We start from the raw sequence: 25,926 nt of genomic DNA, 5'->3' as shown, positions 1-25,926 counted from the left end.
CGAGGAAGGAAGATAGATGGTCATTAAGGATTACGGACTGGATTCCAAGAGGAAGGGAAGCGTAGCAGGCGGCGGCAGAAAGTTAGGTAGGCGGATGAGATTAAGAAGTTTGCAGGGACAACATGGCCACAATTAGTACATGACCGGGGTAGTTGAAGTGTGGGAGAGGCCTTTGCCCTGCAGTGGGCGTCATAGAGTTACTATACTGACTCTAGAGGACAAGCTACCCATAGGGCCCATGCATTAAAATCGGGAACCTCAAGAGCGCCGCCATGTTGCTACGCGCCGAGGTTGCCAGCTCCTGAGACGCTTGCTAGACTTGGTGACAGTAGTCAGTTTTAATCCGGCAACCATAGCAGCATGGCGTCTCGCTTGTGGTGTTGTGATGTGTGCGTGCCGCCGTGTTTGGGCTTTATAAGTTGGTTCTTTATTCTGTGTTGCGGGAAGGTGTGGGTGTGGTCCATGTTGGCCGTACAGGTGGCAGTTATGCAACCGAGGGATGATCATGTTGAAGTTTCCGGCGGTATGCGGTTTTCAGCGGTCACGCCTGTTGCAGGAGTGTCACTCGACGAGGTTACGAGCTCGAAGCTGTGGTCAGATTCCTCGTTGGTGTTCCGTAATTCTCTTCGCACGTGCGCGGTATGTTGCAAAAGCCGCTTTCGCGATCTATCGTCGCGACGATAGATCGGGTTTTTTCATTTTAAGTACTGACACAGCTGTAGGGCACATGTAACCGACAAACGGAAGTCTCAGGAGAGCGCCTGAGATTATAATAAAGCAGGCGGTGCAGGAACTGCAGGGCACCCAAGGGACAGTGGGGGGATCAAAGCTCGAAGCAGAACGTTACATAGGTTGGTGCCGCCGAGGCAGGTGTGTGCCAGGGAGTGTTCGCACGGACAGCTCCCCTGGCACGCGCAGCAGTGCCTCGCAAGGTCGAGATTCTTTAAAGGCACCCGCGCCCATGATCTTTCTTTTGCCTCGGTGCAGGGAGCAAGATTAACCAAAATAATATGGAGGGCGAATGCCTCATGACAAATGTAGCTCGCGTCGCCTGGCGTGTGTAGTAATATCAGAGTTCATTGTACGAACTTTATGCATAATACGCTTTGTTACGGTACCTTAACGGAATGGGTCTAGAGGACGGTGTTGGTACATTTTTTCGTACCGCCCTAATCCTATACCCCCACTACAAACACACACACATACCCCCTTTTTTATGTATACATACAATTCCTTGCCATGACGGATCATAGCCTCCTTTATTTTTGAAAAATAGAGGAGGCTATGGACCGATTGACCAGTTCAAGTTGTCAACTTGTCAGTAACTGTCATAGGAATCACTGTAATAAACACAATTCCACGATCAGATTGTTTACTTTCATATTTTGTTGTAACACTTGAGGACTACATAGAACTTTATTTTGTATATGTGAGAGAAGTATGTGGATATCACGAGCTTAAGCCAATGTGTGATACAGACAAAGCAGCTGCTACAACGTGAACTGCATTGAGGGCCACACAACACATACGTAATTAAAGGTGCAAAATATAGGGGGAAGCTTCAAAATACGCTCTGTAGCACTGCAAAGTATAACATATATTGTATGTGTACAATAAATGTTAAAAAATACAATGCATCAATGTCCCATTTGCCTTCAAGTTTATTATGAAGTTCAAGTTTACTGAAGTTTATTATGAGCATATGTACAACAGGAATCTACTGACACACCCGCAGTCAAGGTGGCTGTTCGAGGTGTGCTGGCTGCCTCAGTGTAAGAAAAAGAAATTGGGTAAGAGTCGACACCAGTGCCACTGCTTCTTGCCTCTGACCTGCACGTGCCTCTGCGGCATCTTTGTGCACAAGTGTGCTGGCGTGGCGAGGCGTAGGAGTCATCCGAGAGAAAGAGTATTGTTTACATGGAGAAGTGGCTGTTCACATTGCCTGTCACTTTCCCTCAAATGTTTCCTTGGCGACTAGGGTGACACACCCGCAGTCAAGGTGGCTGTTCGAGGTGTGCTGGCTGCCTAAACGAAATAAAAAGAAATTAGATGAATGTCAATACCAGTGCTATTGCTTATTGCCTCTTACCTGCATTTGGCTCCACGGCCTCTTGGCTTGCGGAGTCTGTATGAGGGAGCTGCTGTGGCTAGGCGTAGGCATTGTCTAAGCAAAAAGAAAAGGCCATTTAAATGGGGAATTATGGAAATAAATGCAGTTGTTATGTCTGCTTCTTGCACTCTTCTTGCCTAAATGTTTTCAAACATAGTGTCCAGAACACACCAGCACTTTGACTGCTTCTGCTTTTTACCTGCAGGTGTTGCTGCGAGATCCTTAGTATGGCTGCGTGCAGCATTGTAACACTTGGTGGAGGCATTTGAAGTGGTAGCCAAGAATAGAAAGAATCATCCTTGTCTGCACGAATGCTTTCAATTTCTAAATGCAGTGGTAACTATCACTATTGGTGCAAGGCCCCCCCACATCTATGTGGCAAGTGCCATAGCTCGAAACTGAATTGTTCCTTTAGTGTTTCACAAGGCATCTGATATGTCCACATTAGATGTGATGTGTTTGTTTTTATTTATCCCAGTGTGGAGAGAGCATCATTAAATGTTTTTTTTTATTTTTGCGTGTCTTGTTTTTTGGTTTATTTCTGAATTTATCATGATGCTAAAGTGACTTATGTAATGGCAATCAGCTTTTGTTTTGCAGAAAAACAATGCATTTCCTGACCCATTGTTTGACATCCCCTCACTCGCATAATTTTGCAGAGTATTCTACCTATATTGACTTGCTTGACCTCCACTAAAGAGTCTTGCATTTTCAAATACGACTCTTTCCTTAAAATCATTCGACACTTCTCACAATTTCTGTACCTTGGGCTTCTGATACTCTGCAGTCACCATTTTTGCTTGTTTCTGACTAGAAATATCTTCTTTAATTTAGAGCTTAAATTTTACTTTTGGAACACATGGAAGGGCTTGCCATTGCATATCTGCATAAAAGGGAAACGTGTGGTATTCGGGATTATGTCAGTATTGCATATGTGCCTGTTGTCTAAAATAATTGAATTTTGAAAATGCTCGCAGGGGCCTGATGTGCATATCTGCAGTTTATGGATACATGTAAAAGACTCAGCATCAAGTGCAAGTGAACGGTCCCACAGGCGCGGAGTCGATCATGCAAATAGATTCGCTGCACACATTTGTGACCAGAAAATATATTCCACATGAAATGGCATGCAAGGAAGTGTTGGAAACATTACACAGTTAATAAAACGCCTACGCTATCAATATGTGGGTTGATGCACTCGTTATGCAAAACGGAGGTGAGGCGTGCAGACAGGACACGAGAGTAGAGTATTTACAAGCAAACAACACAAGCGCCGCCCACTTCTCTACTCTTGTGTCCTGTCTGCACGCCTCACCTCTGTTTTGCATAATGAATCCTTACCAACTAGCTCAGCTTTCTGTCGTTCTAAGTCTCGATGCACTCGATTTCGTCCGCATTATAGGCACTCGCCTCTTGATTACTTCGTGGCACAGAAATATTCGGCATCAGGCTGTTTTTCTGCTGTGGCCTTTGTAGAAGCATGATTGTTCAAAGTGCAACAATTAAACAGATTCTTTGAGTTGCTTGTGGCTTCGCCAGTACAATTCCGGTGCGCTGGTCTGCCTGTCCAGCAATTTCCTACTGAAGGGAAACCTGCAAATAAAAACACCGCTCCGCATGCATAAAAATGCACTAATGTGACGCTTCTCAAACGATTGTGATGCACCACAAGAGCTGCCTACTCGCGTGACACTCTCAACAAGGAGATACATTCGTTTACTTACATGTGAAGGTATATGCCAGAGCACTTCGGGGCTTCGGTGGCACATAAGGCACGAACGAGTGTGTCATAGCGTCCGATGTCGACGCGCGATCGCATGTCAAACCTAAACTGTACGAAACTACTATGCAACCAAAATACAGATTCGAAACCGAAATTCGTGTCATCCTTTATTGCATGAATGCGTACGTCGTGATTTACATAAGTCATGGACTTAGCGATCGCTTTCTGTAAATTTAATATAACGTTCCACCTTCATAAAGCCATCAGGTATGCGTTTTTAGATGACAAAGCATTAGGTGACCTGTACTTGTTTTCAGCTCTTTCAATAGTAATTGCGCTGGCCACATTGACCAGTAGCAACAGGGCGGCGCCCTAGAGGTTCCCACTTTTCCGGCCCAGCTTTTCCTCTAGAGTTGTTCTACTAACTCTATGGTGGGCGTAATCAGCTTGATGCTGATGATGATGCTATTGCTATTGCTGATGATGATGATGCCCCCGTTTTAATACCTTTAAATACTACCCCGTTTCAATACTGTTCAAATACCTTTCCCGAAACATCGCAACGCTTGTTTCGTGCCAAGAAAAGACTTAGTTTACGAGAAAATTTTATCTGAGGAGTCCGAATTCCATTTTCTAAATTCAAATCTCCCTTTGCTGCCGTCGGTGGGTGAAACGGCGCCCCACAGATGGCGGCACCGAGCCATAACAGAGCGGCGGATACGCCGCCGCAACTGCTTTTTGGTCAGGTGACGTAGACCGTTCGGGCATCCCGCGACACGGCATGGAAGTTGAATTCTATGCTACTTGCAATTTTCGCGAGCCAGCAAAACGAGCTCAGCACTACGCTATCAGGAAAGTACTGAAATGCAAAAGCGTGGGCGACGCAGAGTCGAGCGAAAACGAAACCTTCCGACCGCTCGCGTCGTTGTCAACGGTAATATCAACGAGTTCTTTTTTTTAAACATGAAATGGAACGGGACAAATAGCATTTTTTTCATCATGCATATAACGCATTACGAGGATGCTTTTCCAACGACTAGTTCAATACTAGTGGCAGAATTTAACTGAGGAGTGCTTTCGTCATCGGGCAAGTGCGTGAATGTCCTGGGGCAGTGTCTAATCATGTCCTGCATTTACCTCAATTTCTCGATTATTAAGGCTTTATTTGCGATAATATTTACGCTTTAGATCTCCTCGAGCACTAATCTATCATTTTAGCTTGACTTAGTATTTGCCTTTAGTGTCCCTTTAAACAGTCGCGTTTTACACCAGTTTTGAGCGGTTATTTTCCGCTGCCACTTATAACACGTGCTCAAACAGGTCACCGTCTGAAGCAATACAGTACTTGCTTCTCTCCAACACTTGTGCTGTTGCAGCTTTGGCCAACGACGTTGGAATCTCGTAGCTGACTCTGCTTATTTTTGCCTTTAGGGCGTCCGATGTATAGTACTTTCGTTGCTATACTAGGGATCTTTCACGTAGGCCCACAAGAAGTCCAGCGGTGTCATGTCCGGCGACCTTGCAGGCCAGTGTACAGGCCAGTTTGCAGCGCAGTGTACAAGGTCCATGCCGTCCAATCCAGTGTCCAGGAAAAAGCTCGTCGAGGCACGCTCGAGATTGACTACTTACTACAATGCGCAGGAGCACCATCGTGTTTAAACCAGGTGTTCCGAACGTGCGCAAGTGGAACGTTGCAACAGTCATCGTTAATGGGGCCATCGAGGATGTCGTTGACGCAGCGTTGCGTCGTCACTGTGTTGTCAAAAAAGAGATGGGTCCGATAATGTTGCCATCAAAAATACCGCACAACACATTAAGCGACCACTGGTATTGGTGCCGTGTTTGTGCCAGCCAGTGGGGATTCCTGTCACTCCAGTAGTGCGCGTTGTGAAGATTAACTTGTGCGTTTCTGGCGAAATTACCCTCATCCGTCCAAAGCACGCGAGTGAGAAGGTCCGGTTCTTCCTCACATTTCGTGAACATCCAATTGGCAAAGTCAAGTGTGTTTTCAAAATCTCGGTCTTCAAGTTTTTGATGAAGGTGCTCGTGGTACTGGTGCATACGACCTTTCTTCAAAATCCTCCGCACTGATGACCTTGTGCTTCCAGCCTCCGCTCTGGCGTCGCGCACACTATATCGTGAGGGTTAGCAGCGAAGTATGTACACCAAAACATCCGTTTCCGCTTCCTGAACTACCGCCGCAGTCCTGTGTCGCTTTCTTGTGAAGCTACCCGTCTCGCAAAGGACTTCGTACGTTCTAAGTGTTGTTGACGGACTGGGGCGTCCTCCACAATGCCACATCCGGAATAGCTTGGCTGACTTTCTCTTGTCGCCGTGTGCTTCCCCCAGAGCCAGGATCATTTTAGCCTTCTCGTCCTTCGTGAAGGGCATGACCGCCTTCTTGAAGAGCAGGTCACTTGCGTGGTACCGTTTAGATCTCCCGTTACTATCTACGCACTGACACGTCAAGCGAAAATGATTTGCGTAATCGACAACAACGTGTGCTGGTCGTACAGAACCGCCAAAACGCATTACATGGACATAGCATGCGCAAGGTTTGTTTCTATTACTAAAGGAAACAATAGGAACATACGTTCCGGGCGCGCCTATCTACAGGACAAGATGTGCACCGTCACGGTTTCCCGGCTTCGAAATCCTCCCCCCCCTATCCGCCCCTACGCTTATCGAAACGCTACGCTTATCGATGCGTCAGCGTCGTGTTCTCATGATGCCGCGACCATCAGATAGCGTGAAGCCCTGTGTCGAGCTGCCGGCACTTGTAAAGCAGTGTATCAGTGTATCAGCAGTGTAAGCAGTGTATGCTTACAGTGTATTTACACTGTAAGCAGTGTAAAGTAGCTATTTGCTTGGGCGCTTTTTAGTAGCGGCGCGTGAGCGCGTGTCTATTTCGTATTTTGAATGTTTCGCGCGCTTTTTTTGTTGTTTTTATCGGAAAAACCAACGACGCTCCAGCTGCGCACGATAGAAATGCTTGATTCGGGGTTGTTTGTGGTACCCTACACTTTTGTAGTTAAGTTTGCGATTCAAGCAAAAGTAACACGTTCGCCAATTAAAATCAGTTAATTAATTAATTAATACTTCGGGATGAAAAAATACTGGTTGTAAGTGCACACTACTACGGCTACTATGCAGTCGGCGATCGTCGGAAATCTGATCAGCGGGTCAAGCGGGTTGGTTTTTTATACATCAGTCGCCGAACGTCCCAGAGTAATCGCTTGGACCCGTGTGCCTTCCACAAAGTTCTACACCATTCGCTACGCGCATACATAAACTCAGATTACACGAGGTTCGGCGACAGACAGCTGATGGAACCATCGATAACATTCCAGGAACTTCCTATACATGCAGGCGCGTCCTGCGCTGTGCGATAACATTTGTTCGCTGGTAAAACGAGGTCACCCGATAAAGAATACCTGTCAATATATATACATATGTGAGTGTATACGTGGAGAATGCATGGGGTTGTCGAGGCACCGAAGATAAATTGAACATGGTTTAATCAAATTTCTTTTTATGCGAAGCATACTAGCCGCACAACCACGCTCTTCCTTGCTGCACCGCGCGCGGCCGCGTAGCTACCATATGACGTCATAACAGCTGCAAAAGCGGAGGCTCAACTCGTGCGCTCGCTTGCGGCCGCGTAGCTACATAGCCGGGTCTCAGCTCGTGCGCTCGCCTGCATGAGTTGTTTCTTCGTCTAGCCGAACCAAATATAGCCAAGCAACAGCAGTTCACCAGGCTAAACAGTGGTTCAACAACTAAAATAAAGGCTAGTATGCTTCGCATCCTGGGCTTAACCTTAGCGAAGCCACAGCCATTTTTCTTGAACTGAATGCTTCGTTTTCCAAATCGCGATTCCGCTATGCTTCTGCCATATACGAGGCGACGGGTCCACATTCCTTGGAGACCGAGTTGGGGGAGAGAGTGGTGCAACAACAACCTTCTGTTTGCCGAGTTTCGCTCGTTGTGAACGCGACGGGCAGCGCAAACAGACGGAATGCAAGAAAAAAAAAAGAACAAGAAGGGATGAAGGGAAACGGTCACAAAAACACTTCAGTGGTGTATATATTGTCGACTCCTATATGTGCTCTGCATGCTATAATATGTTCCGGTATGTTTGCGCAGCTCTTCGCCGTTCGTTGGAGGGTGCGAGCGCGCTAATTAGTTTAGCGAAGATACGGTAAACACTCGTGTCGCGGCATCTTCCAAGACCTGGTGGCAGGTTGGCGCGTGGGCTTCGCCGTGTGTGTTATGCTATATGCTTCGCAGCGTTATTTTGTGAGCTGTGTACCGTGTATTGTATGCCCTACATTCTGTTCTACGCGTACGCCTCGTCGGTTCCCGGGAGTGAAGCTGTTTGCGGAACGCGGCATTGTCTCGTGAGGTTAACAATTAGGTCCGGTTTATTTCATTTATTCTCTCTCGCTCTGCACACGCGCGTGCGTGTGTCTTGCCTCTTTACAGACGCGCAGCCTCGGCGGATACGAGACGTCCAACGCAGGTGGCCAGAATGAGCTTTTTTTAAATTATGGGGTTTTACGTGCCAAAACCACTTTCTGATTATGAGGCACGCCGTAGTGGAGGACTCCGGAAATTTCGACCACCTGGGGTTCTTTAACGTGCACCTATTTAACGTGCACCTAAATCTAAGTACACCGGTGTTTTCGCATTTCGCCCCCATCGATATGCGGCCGCCGTGGCCGGGATTCGATCCCGCGACCTTGTGCTCAGCAGCCTAACACCATAGCCACTGAGCAACCACGGCGGGTCAGAATTAGCTTAGAGCCGTCCCATCGTATAACTCTATACGGTGCACTTTTGGGGCGTTAAACCCGATAATTAAGTTATTAATTCATGAAGCGTTCTACTACCGAGCATGACGAGGTATTGCGCGCGAATCCCGGCTCCAGTGGCCGCTCATATTCCCGAGGGGGGGGGGGGGGGGGGGGGAGGGGAGGGGCATGCAAGAAACGCCGTCATTCAGTATGCGCTTCTCACGTAGACCCAGTGTTGCTATAGGACAATCACCCCTCGCCCTCCCCCCCTTCGACCTCCGAATCCAAAGCAGTGAAGAAAGGTCGTTCAACTTTGCCTGTGCAGTGCGTGTATGCATTCAACATAAGAGTGAAGAGAGCAACGTGTTCGTAAATTAATTAATTAATTCGCGGAATTTTACGTGTCCAAATCACGATCTGATTATGAGGCACGACGTAGTGGGGGGATCGACTCCGGAAAATTTCGACCACCCGGGGGTTCTCTAACGTGCACTTGAATCAGCAACATGTTCTTGTAATTGGCCTCCTGATCGTTGTAAGCCACGCTAAATATATAACATTTTGTGGCGTTTCTTTCTTTCTTTCTTTTTTTCACACGGGGCTGTAGTCTAATTCAGGCATTATCCATTAAATGCTTACCGTTCACCCCGGTCGCACCGCGAACAACGTCAGCCGCAGTACACCTGCGTTTAATTGAGCTGTTTACCGTTGATACCAGACGCACCTATCGAGTTGTCTTTGGGCTGGAGGGCAAGCCGTCGCGGGCGTTCTCTCCACCTTAATAACTATCTACAAGGATTGCCGCGCAGCTAGCGCTGAAAATTGGCCCGATAATTACCTTGGCTCCCGTGTATAGGCTATGACCCATTGGTCGAAGTGTTCAGCGCGCCTATTCGCTGTGTCGGTTAAACGAGTACTTGCATGGAGTTTTGGACTTGGCACGTCTTTTTTTTTTACCCTCATACGATAATCCAAGCCCTCTAAGGGAGTATTGCGTGACTTTACGTACGTCGCTGTTATCCTATTCGTCGCTTCCGCTTTGTTGCTGGAAATAAGCGAATCGAGACCAGTTTGTCACCGTGCTGCCTGTGCAACAACATGGCGGCTTCGATGGCGTCAGCTCATACTACACCGCCGCCCCCCCCCCCCCCATCAACCCCCGGCCATATCGAAAAAATACCGCCAAGTGTCAGAGTGGCCTGAATAATTAACTTAATACTGGTTTTTATAGTTTCGGTAATAAAGAGATTCATACATCATGACGTCATGGCACCCTGGCTCGATCGATCCCTTCGTGTGATCGCTGCAGCCTTCGCACGCGTACAGTTGAAATAGGTGGTACCCATATCGCCAGCGAGTTTTCTCTTGACAATGGAACCGAATCTCGGAGGGAATGGTTTTTCTTTTTTAATTTTTGGCTACGTACTCCGGAAGCGACTTGGGAGCCGGAAGCACGTCATAGGCGCCACATTTTCGACATCACCTGTGAGCGCACGCAGCATGCTTATTTTTGTACAAGCAGCGTCGTCGTATACCTAAGCCTTTTTTGCTGCACGATTTCAGCAAATCTTGCTTTATGTCCTGACGTCACGACAACGTCGATGAGGCCAGGTCTTTAATTTCGAAACCAATTTTAGTGTCCAATTAAATTGTCTTACAAACTGTTTCCTAACCTTCATAATTGCGTATAGTCTCACTTCTTACGTGCGAGAAGCATGTGGTATGGAGGTTTTACAACTTATAGGAAATGTGGGCCATGCGCTGCTCCTTTAAAGGGTTTATTTATTTATTTATTTATTTATTTATTTATTTATTTATTTACTTATTTATTTTAAATACTTTCAAGGCCCGTAGGCGCTACAGAAAGGAGTGGTACATATACACCGAAAAAGGATGCAGATCAATCAATAAAACATTTGTTAGATGGCATGGAAAACAGCAGTCTTGAACCTCGATGAGTCTATAATAGTAGCGACCGATGCGGGTAGGTGGTTCCAGTCATTGCAGGTGCGAGGTAAAAAAGAGTAATAATACGCGTTCGTGCGACAAGATGGCACGAAAACTTTGTGAAGGTGATCGCTGCGGGATGAAAAGTAGGAAGGAGGAGTAAGTTTTTTCTTTTAATACTGGGTTCTGGTAAATCTTGTGAAAAAGGCAGAGGCGACTGTATTTTCTCTTTTTTTTTTGAAAGTCCGTTTATTACGCGCGAAGGGATTCCAGCGTTCATTCCGTATGCACGGCAGTGCGCGTAGTTTCAGTGCGAGTCATTCACTGCACTGTTTCGAAATTCAAAGTACGTCGCGTGCTGCAGCATCCGGATTCCCGGCGGCGAACGGTTCGGTTAATTAGCAGCGCGCGGAGAAGGAAATCGACGGGCACGCGTAAGGCGTCGCGCTTAAGTTACGTGATTCGAAAGATAAGAAACGCCTCGCTTTACCTCGACACTCAAAGCGCATACGTGGGGTTATAGAGAAACCGTGCGTCAAGACATCGGTGGCACTTTCTGTTCCATTAATTTCCGGCCGCTTGCGCGAGCGCTGATTATGTTTCACTCATCCTCTGTATGTGGGTGCTTATGGGTTGTGACGTCACGTTTTGGATCCTGCGTGTTCCTTTCTGGAACGTAAGCGACGCCAATAATTGAAAAAAAAAAATTCAAAGGCACTAAAGAGAAAAATTATTTGGAGCCATATTCGGGAACAGTGCCGAAAAAGACTCTCTCACCGTGAGACTAAAAAATTGTCATGGAAGTATCCTTATGTGATTTGAATGCGAAAGCATTAGGACTTGTCTAAGTTATCACCTTAAATTAAAGCTCCACTTTAATCCACCTTGCTCTAATTAGCACTAACCTTAATCCACTTTAATCCGTCTTGCTCTAATTTGCACCAACCTTAACCCACCTGAATCCAATTTGGGGTGTGGCTGTTCACCGTCCGTGGGATTTCGCAGTGCGAGCCGGAGCAGGTCCAGCGCCGGCAACGTGACGTCATCGCAATTGGTCACGTGGGTTGACGCCCGACGCTCGCCGGATTTTCCGCTTCGCGGGGCGTATAAGGCTTTCGCCTCAGAAATGTGATACTGGGGTTTTACGTGCCCGAAACCACTAAAGCACGTCCCCGTAACTATAGGAGGAAGGCGAGAGAGGTGCTTCCTACGAAACGAAAGAATTCATGGGGCGACGCCGCCTCGAAGTTGCCGCACCATCTCCTCGTGACGTGATGACGTATTCTGATGACGTCTACTCTGACGTAATGGATTGTTTAAAGGGGGCTATACGTTGTACTCTAAAGGAACCGAAGACTGAACTTGGCGAGTTTAGAGAACAATTACTGCACCAATGAAATCCGCGACGTCACAGTGAAGCGTACCGTCGCTCAAATGCTTTTTTTTTTCGGCGCGAAATAAATGTATATACACATAATGAACTCTTGATTTTCAAAGTCTAGGGGTGTGCGAATAGCAGCTTTCGTGAGAGACGTGTTTGAATGCGGATCGAATCGAATATAGCAACGGTTTTCGAACGGTTTTCGCCGGTAATATCAAACAACCCTCACGTCTCGGTGTTCAAAACATTAGAAAGTTTGTCATTATACTCTGCGCATTGTAAAACACGCTTTATTGAAATCGCAAATGGAGCGTTAGGAAAAATTAACCAAATCAGTTTGTTCGCAAACGTGTATATATGCTATTCGAAGCATACGCGGTCATGCATTATCATGTAAAGTGCAGAAAGGCAGTTTTGTTGGCCGACTAATTACTTGCGTATACTTTCGCAGCCAAATCAGAAATGCGTACTATCTATACAGCGATGGCAGAGCGAAAAAAAAAAGCGCGTTCTCCCTCTAGTTCGAATGATCGCAGCAGATGGGGGCGGTTATTGTATAATGTAAGCTGCAATTAAAACCTATTCAGATTTAATCTGATGAGAAGACGCAGGTGCTACATCTTTGAATAGTACCTAACAATGCCCACTGCCCGAGTACCGCATGCGTAAACAACATTTTATCGCGAGCGATTGTGTTCAGCCAGAAAAAAAAGAAAAAGAAAAAAAAGGGCTCTCTGTCCGACACATGCTGCGTGCTCCATGGTAACCGAATAAGTCGTCGCTCTGGTCATCGAAAAGTCATCGAAAGTCAAATTTTCTTTTTTTGCTTTTTGTGTTCGGTCCTCTACAGTCGACGACGTAAAGTATGTCCGCGAACTATTATAAAAAAAAGTACTCCGATTTCCGAATAGTCGCCATTCGATTCGAAGAGCTATATAATTAGTCGTGTAATGGCAGTTCTATTGGAGGAACGAATTGAATAGGACAATATTCGATTCGCTATTCGACACGTTCACATATTCGCATTGCGATTTCACGTAATTCCAATTTCACAAATTTCAATTTTCACCTAATGAACCTCGTACCGCAAAATTAATGAAAATGGAGCTTAATGCTTCCCTTGGGTGTCCCTCTAACCGAAGCACTGTATACATGAATTTCCTTTCTTCCTTTCTTTCCTTCTTTCTTTCTTTTTTCTTTCCTTTTTTTAATTCCAGCATTTCATCCGAATTCGGCTGTCGCGACTGAGAATTGAAACAGTTGATTATGTTCATGAAGATGACCTCAAATAAAATTCATCTTGTATCCGCGACAGTGCCACCGGATGCATTTTATTTGCTTTTTCGTTGTTAACAACCTAGAGGCGTGCCTACAGGTTCTTGCAGAGAGGGCTGGCCTTCAGGCGTTTCCGTCAACCACTGAAAAGAAAACGAAAGAAAAAAAAATACGAAGAAGGACATGGCCGGTTATGAGGCTAAAGCCAGCACTAAGAGTGGCTGTCAGGAAGTGCGATAAAAATAATCAAGGAAAAGGAAAATGGCGTATCCGGAAACGTGTGTGCATGCGAACGGGCGACCGTCACTTTTCACGCCCTTCAACTTCTGCGAGGGAAATTTTTTCGCACTGACTGACTAGTTACGTGATAGCCTGGGTGGTGTATATATATATATATATATATATATATATATATATATATATATATATATATATATATATATATATATATATATATATATGTACCAACGCCCGGTTGCATGCTAGATAACCGCTAGAAAACTTTCCGGTGGTTTGAGCTATACCGAAGCCCCGTCTGGTGAGCTGGTTTCTTTTTTCTCGTGCTGCGATTTTGCAGCTCGCGTCAAACTTTGCTGTCCCCAGATCAGATGCAGGTACTCGGGCTTGTCGGTATGTCATTATTCGTTGTATACAGCGCGGTAGAAGAGAGAGAGAGAGAGAGAAAAGAAGAAGAAGAAGAAAAAAAGCGAGGTCGTACCGTCAGGCAGAACGATGTAGCGCTGTGTGTCTGTGTGTGTTAGGTGCAATCACCGAAACCACGCCCATAGCTCATGCCCACGTTTGCCATCTCGGACGTCATGCCTCTGCCGGCCGCGAAGTTTCCTGTAAAAGTTTCCAGAGCCATCTCTGACGCTGTGGTCGTTCGATTACCATAGGAAGCCGGGTGGCCACCCTATTGGAAAGACATAGATTTTGCGTAATCTCCATCCTTGTGGCTTTAGGCACCCTTGTGGCGTTGTTTATTATACGCTTTATCTTCAACTTCTCATTTCCAAGGCGTCATATTTTGATCAAGGTGACAAGTATCTGTGGGCGTGCATATTCAATGCGAATCGTTGTACTTATGTTGCTTTGGTCTTCGGGTATGATTCCAGTGAGCTCACAAGTGTACAGCTGCGCCACGTTATAGGTGATTACATCGGGTTTGCGTAGGTGCCAAAACTTTCCTATATGATGTACGGCGAGCATAGCTTTTCTGTTGCAGAAAGGAGGGAGGGGCAGGAGATAGATCATCTCTCCATCCGCAGGTAATGGTTGCGTAATGCAGAAAACGTCGCTGGACTGTGTTTCAGATCGTATTTTGAGTAAATTTAGCAGTGCTTTGGCGGTATTTGAAGGCTCGGCTTGGGGATTTCCCGACTATTGCGTCAACGCTGCTGTCGTTCTGCCCGCTCGCTTGTCCAAACAGGGCCCACCGAAAAAGAACATCCCCAAAAGCAGTCCATCCAGAATACGGTCCCTGACTGTCACTTACGGCCGTCGAATGCAACATTTAAGCTAAATGAATAGCCCTGTGTGCGTTCTCTCGCCTGTACGCCTCCACCGTAATGCCTCTTTGCAGGTGTTCTCCAGCTCGTCTGCTGTCGGCGCCCCGGCGTAAAAGCTGTCCTACTTGCCGCAGTTTCGCATTTGGACAGACGACGAGGCAGTGACGTCCATTAGGCGCGTCCGCCCTCGCAAATGGCTTCCTTCCTACGCCACCGTCATCCATGTACATACTCGGTGACCGAAGTGAAGCGAGTAACGTGAACGAACGGGCAATAAAACTTAAACAAAAATGTAGAAGGAGAGAGGGCGGAGAATCAGCGTAAATAAAAAAGGAGGCGGTACTTTTTAACGACCTCTGAATGACTGTCGCGTCGACGACGAGGGTTGGACTGTCGGTGGCCGTGAGTGCGGTGTAATTACCCGAATAGGACCTATTTGTCTACTGGGAAGGGAGCAAGACGAAATGAGGGAAGGATGGCCTGGGAGAAGTAGTTGCGTGGCCATGAAAGCATAGTTAGTGCGGGCCGTATGCGAGAGCCAGAAATGTGCAGACGAGAGCAGACGAAACAACGCAAAAACAAGGCTGCGCGTCCCGACGGGATCGCTGGCAGGAAAGGGAACCGCTCCGGAAGCGATCCAGACGACTGTTACTGACAGACGATATACCACCTCCCTCTCGAACACACGCACGAACACTTCGCTGTCCGTTGTCACGGTTGGTTGTGTTGCGTCTACGCTCGGGCGTGTGTCATGAAGTTCAATCCATTTTTTTTCGCGCAAGCAACCGATTTGCAAAGAAAAAAAAATTGCTCTGCAAAATGAGACGCGTTGTTGTGTCATGGAGCGTTTGTCGCCGACTACCGTGGGGAGTCGCGTATGCTTCGCTCTCACATGTGGGTCGCTCGTGTCCTTTGCGGCTCCGGTGTCATGTGCGGCCTGTGTGATCTTCGCGCGCAGCGCTCTGTCGTTTGGCCCTTCTGAGGTTTCATGGCTTGCCTCCCCCTCCCCCCCCCCCCTCCCTTACCTGTCCCCAGGTATTCGTCCACATCCTGTCTCGTGCGCGAGCTCTGTTCACAGTAGCGTCTCGTACTCGCCGAGTGCGTTTATCATTTGATAATTATCGATGTAGTGCGCATCCTACATCATTTTACTGCGCACGCTTTCTTTCTTTTTTTAACGTGAAAGCATAAGATAGCCCATTGAACGAAAAAGCCGGCGTCTACAGCAGCGAGACGGCGCCTAAATTCCCACTGGGAGAGGGCATCCCCGCGACGCCACGTCACGTGATCTCGCTCTCGATAGGCCTGTGTTATCCGTGCAAGCTCTCGCCTGCGTTTTAACTTCGCCTCGGTAATCGCTATAAAGAAATTAATATAAAAAAGCAGAATGTATTCAAAATGAAAAAAACAAAAAACGTTGGCGGTGTTGACTTTCGAACCTACGACCTTACGCTCGGAAGCCCTACCAACTGGGCTAAACCAGCGTCGGCTTATAACGTTTCAACGCACTCGCTTGCAAGCGAAGAGTTCATAACTCGAAGGACCGCTCCAGCGGCGTTCAGTTGGACATTCATGCTTTCGCATTCGCAACTCCTAAGAAGTGCTTAGCTGTGCTCGAATTTTTGTTCTTTCTAGAGCAGGCAGCCGTTGTGTCTCTTAGCTCCCTTTCGTTCTCCGCTCTGGGATCGCTTTGTTTTTGTTTTTATGCATACAAAGCTATGGTAATGTGCAGAAGCTGGTGTGAATATTGTAGGAGATCGAGACCGTGAGATACGGAGTAACGTACATACCGTACGTCCTTAAGCAACTCGCGCAGCTTTCTGAGCTGGAGCGAGTATACCACTCCCACCTGATTGCCTTCGCGGCCGCATGGCTCCGGAACATGTACATACAACTCCTTTATATATATATATATATATATATATATATATATATATATATATATATATATATATATATATATATATATATATATATATATATATATATATATAAAAGCAGACCTTATTTGCGGTATAGCTATTGTGGTGGTGGTAACAACTTTATTAACAATCCGGCAAATTCGTGGCCTGGGCCTAGGCCGCCCCCGAGGAGGTCCGGAGATCCTGTCTCCTCGCCGCCTCACGGGCTTGCTGGATGGCCCATAGTTGATTTCCGAGGTTTGAGCTGCGCAACGCGGCCGTCCATCGCGCCGCAGCTTCATCTGGGGAAACTGCATTTTCTTCGCATATAACGTCACATTCCCAGAGAATGTGTCTAAGAGTTGCGTGAGCCCTGCTGCATAGCTTGCACTTATCATCTGAGTAGACGTCCGGATATATCCTCCTGAGATGGACGGGGTTGGGGAAGGTCTTTGTTTGTAGCTGCCGCCAGTCTACCGCTTGGGCCCTGTCGAGTTTGGGGTTAGGGGGCGGATAAACCCGCCTTGAGTTTTGATAAAATTTTGTAATGTCACAGTATCTGGTCATTCTGTCCCTCTCTGTCCATGCCTCCGTTGGATTTCCAACCCCAAGAGAGGATCCTTCTTCGCGGGTGCGGAACGTGAGACCTCGCGCTACGCGGTGGACCTCCTCGTTGAGGTTGGGTACGGGGGTGTCGGGGGACGTGTGAGCCGGGAACCATATAATGTGTCGTTCCTCCGTCTCCTCGGAGGTGACATAGTTCGCGTTAGCTTTGAGTATAGCCTCAGCCTTCGGCGAAATTCTGCCTTGTGCATAGTTTCTGACCGCCGTCTGCGAGTCACTGATTACGTATCTACAACTGGGGTTAACGATGGCTAGGGCTATCGCCACCTCTTCCGCTACCTCGGGGTTTTTTACACGTATGCTACAACAACTGACCAATTGTTTCTCGGTATTGAGGACGGCCACTGCAAAAGCACGTCGATCCTCGTATTCTGCCGCGTCTACGAACAGCGCTTCCTTGTCCCTACCGAAGGCTTTGAGTAAAGCCTTGGCTCTACTCTCTCTTGGACCCTGATTGAATTCGGGGCTCATGTTCTTGGGTATATTAGCCACCTGCAGCTTTTCCCTGATCGCGCTTGGAAGGGATGTCTTGTCGCCGTGCTGCTTGTGATAACTTATCCCAAGTTTGTCCAGGATACTCCTGCCCGTTCGTGTCTTCGATAGTCTTTCGAGTTGCGAAATTTGGTGTGCTTCAATTAACTCTTCAAGCGTGTTGTGGACGCCCAGCTGTAGCAGCAGTTCCGTGCTGGTGCTGTCTGGAAGGCCCAGTGCCATCTTGTATGCTCTTCTAATGAGGGTGTTCAATTTGGCATATTCGGCCGCGTACCAGTTGTGGTAGGCGGCCACATAGGTAATATGGCTAACAACGAAGGAGTGTATGAGTCTGACGACGTTGGCCTCCCTCATACCCTGATGTCTGTTGGTGATTCTTCTGATGAGCCTCATCGTGTTCGTGATCTTAGTCTCCAAATTCCTGACCGTTTCTCCGTTGTTGCCGTTCGATTCTATGATGAATCCGAGCACCTTAATCTGCTTCACCCTGGGTATTTCTTGTCCGTCTTTGGTGCGTATGCAAATTTCTTCGTATGCAGCATGCTGGATGTAAGCCTTGGGGGGTCGTCCCCTAAGCGTCGGGCGGTAGGGGAGGAGTTCCGATTTTTCTGGCGAGATGACGAGACCGGTTCCGACGAGGTACTCCTCCACCACCTCGACCGCGGTCTGTAATCGCTGTTCGATTTCTCCGTCGCTTCCCTCGGACACCCAGATCGTAACGTCGTCCGCGTATATTGTGTGATGCACTCCCTCGATGGCGTTGAGGCGCTCGGGGAGGCCGATCATAATGAGATTAAAGAGCATCGGCGAGATGACCGAGCCTTGCGGGGTGCCGACGCTGCCTATGTTCCTGTCTTCGGATGCGAGTTTGCCCAGCGTTAAGGAGACTTTCCTGTTTGTGAGGAAATCCTTAACATAGCTGTACGCACGGTTTCCTAGATTGAGTGCGGCAATGCTGCGTAGTATGGCTGCGTGAGCTGCATTATCGAAGGCTTTCTTGAGGTCTAATCCTAGAATGGCCCTGGTACCTCTTGTCTTGTTGTCGAGTATCTGGTGCTTGATTTGCAACATTGCATCCTGCGTGGAGAGATGAGCTCGAAATCCGAGCATGGTGTCTGGATACGCTTCCACGTCGTCCAAGTGTGCGTTGATACGGGTGAGGAAGGCGTGCTCCATCAACTTGCCGACGCACGACGTAAGGGATATTGGTCGAAGGTTGGCCAGATCTGGGGGTTTCCCTGGTTTGGGGATGAGCACCATTTTTGCTCTTTTCCACTGGTCAGGGATGCATCCTCGGGTCCAGCAATCGTTGATGTACTTGGTCAGTTCGGAGATGGTCTCGTTGTCCAAGTTACGAAGGGTCTTATTAGTTACGCCGTCCGGTCCCGGGGCCGACTTGCTGTTGAGCTTTTGTAAAGCGGCCCGGATTTCCGCCTCGCCAAAGTCTCTGTCCAGAGAGAAATTGGGATTTCCCGTGTATTCGCCGTGTTGAATAGTCGGGCTGTGCGGGGCGTATCTGTCGCAGAGGTCGGAAAGGATTTCTTCCTCGTCCTTGGTGTGTGTGTGTACTAGCTTGCGCATGGTTTCCCGATGTGTTGCCTTGGTCTTGGTCGGGTCTAGCAGGTGTCGGAGCAGGCGCCATGTGTGACCGGTGCCAATCCGTCCGTCCATCTCGTTGCAGATCTCATTCCATTGTTGTTTACTAAGAGTTTTGCAGTGTTCTTCTATTCGTTTGTTGAGTAACGCTATGCGTTTCCTCAACTTCCTATTGTGTCTTTGTTTCTGCCACCTGGCTTGAAGCGATCGTTTGGCCTCCCACATGTGCACCAGGCGACTGTCGATCTTCTCGACGGGAAGTTCTGGCGTCACGGTCTTTGTAACTTCATTGACGTCAGCCATCACTTGTTCGGCCCATTGTTGAATGTCTGTGATGGGCGCGTGCGTCATTCCGGCTCGATTCTTGCGGAACTGGTCCCAGTCCGTCCATTTGAAGGTTTTGTTGGGTTCGACCATTAAATTCTCCGATAATTTCGTTTCGAGAATTCTGTGGTCACTACCAAGGTCTTCGAACGTGTTATTCCAACTTGCTCCTCTTGCGTTCTTCACTAATGTTAGATCGGGCGTGGTGTCTCTTGTCAGCCCTGTTCCCATTCTGGTGGGGGAGCTGGGGTCGGTGATGAGGGTCAGGCCTGTTTCTTGTATATCCTGCCACAAAGCCTTGCCTTTGGCTCTTGTATAGGCATAGCCCCACGCTCCGTGCGGGGCGTTAAAATCTCCCCCGATTAGTAGGGGATGGGAGCCCGCGATGTCGGTGGCCCTCCTAAAAAGGGTTAGAAAGCGCTGTCGTATGTGCGCTGGCTTGCTGTATAGATTGAGGATAAACGTGCTGCTTTGGCTTTTGCTTTTAGGTATAATTTCTACGAATACTTGTTCAATCTGCGCTACCTTAAGGTCGTGACGAACGACCACTAAGCCTTTCCTGACCAAAGTAGTTACCGCTTGGTTCTCCCCGGATGGGGGACCGATGGCTTGGTAACCGGGTAGTTTAGCTAATTCGTGTGTCTCTTGTAGCATTATTACATCGGGTTTCGATTTGTTTTTAAGGTGTTGTTGCAGGACCGCTTTTTTTGCGGCGTAACTCCTGCAATTCCACTGCCATATCGTCAGCGCGCCTCTTTTACCGTGCTTGCCTATTTTGGTCTGGTCGAGGGCTGGAGGTCTGAACGACCCCAGATGCTCCTGCGTTGTTTACAGGGATGTCGTGGAATTGATTAGATGCGACCCCAGTTACGGGGGCCCCTGCGGTGGTTACTGGCTGCAGCTTGGCTACTCTAAGACTTAGGTTGGCCACGTTGCTTTCGAATTTGTCAATTCTCGACATTATGGTCGAAACCGCCAGCGTGAGGTTGCCGACGGCTTCCGCTTGTTCTTTGAGTACATTTTGCATTTCTGTTAATTTCTGTCCTAGGTCTGCCAGTTGTGATCCGGTTTGGCTGCTAACGGCTGGAGCCTTTCTCTTAGGTGGCGGAGGGTTGTCGTCCTCCTCCATGCTATTATTAGGAGTTACCGCAGCTGCACCTGCACTACAAGTACTCAGACGAGGAGATATCTCCACCCTTCGACTATTCTTAAGTTCCTGGATTTCTTTCGTGAGGTGTGAGATTAATTCTCTCAACTGCGCATTTTCCCGTCTCATTTCTGCTATTTCTTTAGAAGCTGCAGTTTCCTCAGTTCCGCCGCGGCGCGATGAGCCTTTGACCGCGTCTGCCCAGCTCACCTTGTTGGTGGCCTCTTCAACCGCCGGGCCGCCTCCGCTGCGGCGGGAAAGCGAACGCGTACGGCTCCTGGATCTGGTTCGGGCCGGTCCGGGCGTGCGGCTCCGTGATCTGGACTTTCTGGTTCTCGAGCGGGCCCTCGAGCGTGAACGGGGCCTGGTATCCCGGGAAGGGCGTCCAACAGATTCCCTCGTAGCCTCCGATGCTAGAAATTCTTCCTGTTGTCGTTGTCTTTCCCAGCGTCGTCTCTTGACTATATATGGCGTTTTGAAGCGAGCCTTGCAATTCTTATCGGCCGTTAAGTGCTCACCCCCGCAAAGTTGGCAAAGGGGGTTGCACTGGTGGTCGAGACCTGGGTTGGCCGTGCCGCAGCCTCTACAGATGCGGTCCTGCGGATTGGGGCACACGTCCATGCGGTGGCCCAGTCTGCCGCATTGGAAGCACAGGTCAAGTTGTTTTCTGTACAACGCGCACCTGATGAGAGCGCCTCCGTAGCGGACGAAGGAGGGAACTTTCATTCCGGAAAACAGCACGATGACCGTGGTGGTATTGCTGAGTCGTTTCGCAGCGATTGCCGTAGGATTCTTGGGGGTAACGACCTGGGCGGTGATGTCGCGGGGCGAATCTTCGAGAGGTATACCCCTGATGACTCCTTTGGAAGTTAAGTCGGGTGCCGATTCATATGCGTTGGTCTCATAGGCCTGGCCGTTGACCACGAGGCGCTCGACTCTTTGGTATCTGTCTGCATTGGCTTCACTGGGGGTACTCACTACGATGATGTTCTGTTGTACGTTGAGGCACACGGTGTCGTCTTCCCTGTGCTCCCCGGGTATGCCAGCAGCTTGGTAGACGCACGAAGCTACTCGGGCCGCTCCTAATTCGCCAATCTTGAGGCCTCCCTTTGGGCGGATGATAATCTTGAAATCACCCTTCGGTAGATATGGCATGCGGCTGGCCTTGATTAACTGCTGTTTCAGTTTCTGCTCGCGCTTCTTCCTTCCGCCGGTGCCGAGGTGGGCGCCGAAACTGCTCGTATTCGATCTCTCAACGGCTTGCTTTTTCGAGCCGACGGTACTCCAGCCCGTGCCAGCCTCAAATTCTTCTTGGGAAATGCTCTGCCCTTGCACGAGAACCTCCATTTCTTCCGTCGGCGAGCGAGCGTGGGCGCGCGCCACGTGCACTTCTTGCGGGGGCGCCTATAGGCCTAGGCTCGCGGCAGCCACCACCGCGGCTGCCGGTGTGGCAGACGAAAATTTGGCGTAGAAGTTCGAAAAATGGGATTCCCACCTTGAAGTTGGTATCGGCAGAATCTTGGTAACTTGCTGCGTGAGATGGTAGCAAAAACTCGGTGATTTTCGGTGACTTCCCTGCGAAATCATTGAACGAAGACGGAGCCGACGTGAAGTGCATCTGCCTTCTTCGGCCACCTCTTCTTCTTCATAGCTATTGTAGTGTAAATTATTTAGGGCGTTCTGACACACGCCGTTATTTTCTTTTTTCTGTGGTTTTTGACTTTCAGGAAATGAAGAGTCGGAAACGTTCTGTCGGTGTGCTCATTTAAGACTGCTTACCGCCGCGCACCTTCATCTACAACCGCTGAAGGTGCACTGACACGGGCGTGTGTGCGTGTCACCCAAGTAGGGTAACTTACAATCCTTTGGGGAAAAAGGAAGGGGGGGGGGGACACTGCGCAAGAAAGACAGGGACACGAAAGGGCGACACGCCCGACTGCCCCCGCCTTCTTTTTTTTTTGCGCTGTGTATTTTTTTTTCCCCATTGAATCACGGAACACGCCCGAGCTTGCACGCTAAGCAACTTGCAAATCGTCGAGTCATGTCGTACCACCTTGTCTTCCCCGCGAAGCACTTCTGAGCGATTGATAATTGCCGCGGCACAATTTGCCCCCCACCCCCCTCTCCCACTGCAGGTCCCCTGTGTGTGCCACGGCGAGAGAGAGAGAGAGAGAGAGAGAGAGAGAGAGAGAGAGAGAGAGGTGATACCTGCCACGCTGGCTTCGCTGTTGAGAACGAGGTCGCCGCGGATTCGATTCCCGATCGCGTTTAAATCGCTCGTGCACCGAACTTTTGCGTGCACAACTGTATATATATGCATGGAGTCCATGCCGCGTCGGCGAAGCCACCGCAGACCGGCGGGCAAACAACGCGTGTCTATCTCGGCACGCTCTCGCGGGCTGCACTGTATACAAATATGTGCTAACCGCTATCGAGGTGCGACGCGCACGCTCGCCTCCCCCCGCCTTTCGCGCTGCAGCCTTGGCCACAACTCGCGCTTTCGCTGAAGGGGCAGCGTCGGAATGTACATAAGGTCGGCGAGCCCTCTGCCGCCTGCGAGAACGAGGCGCGGGCGTAAGAAAATGGAAGGAAGGAAGTAAATGAATTACCGGACGAGCGAAAGGACAGAAAGAGGCCAAGCGGGGGTCTCGCACTGTGCTGCCCGAGTGTCCCGTCGAGATGGCATGTCAGTGTGTGGATATCCGCGGCCTCGTTGGACACTTCGTCTCGGTTGTTTTTGACATACCTGTCTCGTTGGACGTTCACGCCCTGAATCCTCGCTGTGGGCCTCGCGTATATTGGAAATAAATGTGGACGGAACGATCATTTGTCATCGGATACATACATACATACATACATACATACATACATACATACATACATACGTACATACATACATATATATATATATATATATATACACACTGTGTGTGTAATGATGCCGGTAGTTGTAGTCTTTAGCCGACTGAAGGATTACTAGAATATGAAACGCGTACAGGTGTTTCTTTGTTCTTTCTTCCTTCTCCTTGCTTCTCTTTTTCTTTTATTTTCTAGCTGCGACACGCAGACTTAGCCCTTGTCCGTTTCTTCGAGTAAGGAGGATATATCGCCACGGGCCTTGTAACCGCGTCTCTCCTTGTACTCGCCGCGGTAGCGCAGTGGCCGTAGCGTTGCGCTGCATGCCGAGCTCGAGGACGCGGGTTCGATCCCCGTCGCGGCGGCTGCATTTCGATGGGAGGCGAAATGCGAGAACGCTGGCGTGTACTTGTAAATTTAGTTGCGCGTTGGAGAACCTCGGGTGATCAAAATTAGTCCCGAGTCTCCCTCCACTTATGCGTCCTGCGTGTCTCGTAATCAGATCGTGGTTTTGGCACGTAACCTGCCCCCTATACCGCTTTTCTCAGCCCCCCTGCCTCCTCGCCCCCCACCCCCAGACACGTACACACCACCGCACTGCAAAAATAACGAAAAGATGAACTGCCGTTCTTGTCGATATGACACCAGAACTTTCCCGTTGCCAAGGAAAAAACGACGAGCAAAGAGAGGAGGAGGAGGATGAACGGGAGAGGAGAAGGAGGATGAACGGGCGGGAAGATGAGCATACAGGTTAACAGGACATACACAAATTTGGCTACAACGATAATAATAATAATAATAATAATAATAATAATAATAACGAACACATCCGAAGTACGAAGATGTGCCAGCTGAAGTTTTTATTTCTTTTTTTTTAATTCTTTATGACAGCGTCGTTCCTGCTTTGCAGGTGCACTTATGGAAGAGGCAGAAAGTACATGCGTGCGAGATCGCAGTTTCCACCTGGTTAATTGCAAGGGTCGGTTATTTCCGCGATGCTCGCGGGCATATTCGTTCCACTTAGGTTGCACTTAGTAAGTGGATAAGTCTCGCAAATATGCTCTACTTACCATCATGTACAGCTCGCGTGGAACGAAATTAAAAGCGTATCGAAAGATGGAATCGGGAAGCGATTAGCAGTAGTTTAACTGTATGCGTCGCAGGCTGGATTGAGCCACCGTTTCGATCGCGAGGCGTGCTTTTCTACAGTCGGGGCGTCCCTCTGTGGCAACGTTGGCTCCGGCCTGTGACATCCCTTTTTAACGCGACAGCGTTAAGGAGCTCGTGTCGCAGAAAAGCCGCTGTCGTCGGCGTCGGTGTTGACGTCCGCGGTGTTGGCCGTGAGCGATAAATCCCGCAGGCACTTCATGAATATTGTTCTTTCGCTGTCGATCTGTGCTGTATAAACTTGCGTTTTTTTTAAAGCTAGAATCACCACTGTATAATCACTAGCTTTAAAGTCAAGGGTTTAACGGAAGCTCGTGAGATCGGGATTAATCATGTAGTCAAAGGTAAAAGTGTTTACACAAACAATAAAAATACGAAGACACACGTTTCGTCTTCCCCTGCACGAGCCCTGTTCACAATTGGCACGTGATTCCACGCAGGCCTCGCTCACAAAATTGTAAGCGAGACTTTCGTATGGGGAGCCGTAACGTCTCATATTTTTTGTTGCTTGTTAGCGGCGTCCATTTTTACCTTCGAAGACCGTGACCTTACTATAGGTATAGCCTACATTTGCTTTATATGTGTGTGTTTATAGCCCATTCCCTTCTGCAATACCATTGGCCCTGGGGAACCACTACAGGCACGAACTTTTTTTAAAGAAAAAAACGTAGCTTCGCGCATGAAAATTAGGCACTCACATTTGTGTTTGTGACCGTTTGGTAACAGCACGGCTCGCTATAGTAGTCCTAACGTTCAGACTTTTTTTTTCCAATGTTCCAATTTGGCTCACTCTTCTGTGAATAAGTGCAGTCCATTTTTTTATAATGCGTTTAGTGCTCTCTGGGAGCTTACACCGATTTCGCGTGGCTGTCGAACCGTTCTTGTGGGCTGACCCCCCAGGATAGCGCAGCATAGCACAGCGCTTAACCAGACCTGTATACGCGGGAGACAACCGGACACTACTTCGAGCACCACTTCCTCAAGGACCGACATGGAACCTCTTTCAGCATCTCCGATCTAAATGAGTAAATAATCCACCCATAATACCCATGGCATCGCCAATATTGTGGCACAAGTAA

The 25,926-nt window shown here is 48.5% G+C and overlaps 1 protein-coding gene and 1 long non-coding RNA gene across 4 annotated transcripts in view; one reads left to right on the top strand and one right to left on the bottom strand.

Moving 5' to 3' along the window:
• Lpin (phosphatidate phosphatase LPIN) overlaps nucleotides 1-25,926 on the top strand; it is a 126,685-nt gene that overhangs the window by 25,264 nt on the left and 75,495 nt on the right. The gene's annotated exons all lie outside the window — the stretch shown is intronic.
• Nucleotides 1,644-3,092, bottom strand: LOC139048007 (uncharacterized). The gene is made up of 2 exons (XR_011507434.1): nucleotides 2,090-3,092; nucleotides 1,644-2,025 (listed from the first exon to the last, which is right to left on the bottom strand). It is a non-coding gene; the product is annotated as an uncharacterized lncRNA (long non-coding RNA).

This window comes from Dermacentor albipictus, chromosome 7 (assembly GCF_038994185.2).
Source record: "Dermacentor albipictus isolate Rhodes 1998 colony chromosome 7, USDA_Dalb.pri_finalv2, whole genome shotgun sequence".
NCBI classification, from domain to species: domain Eukaryota; kingdom Metazoa; phylum Arthropoda; class Arachnida; order Ixodida; family Ixodidae; genus Dermacentor; species Dermacentor albipictus.
The sequence above is the reverse complement of the archived record's forward strand: the minus strand, read 5'-3'. Positions and strand labels throughout refer to the sequence as shown.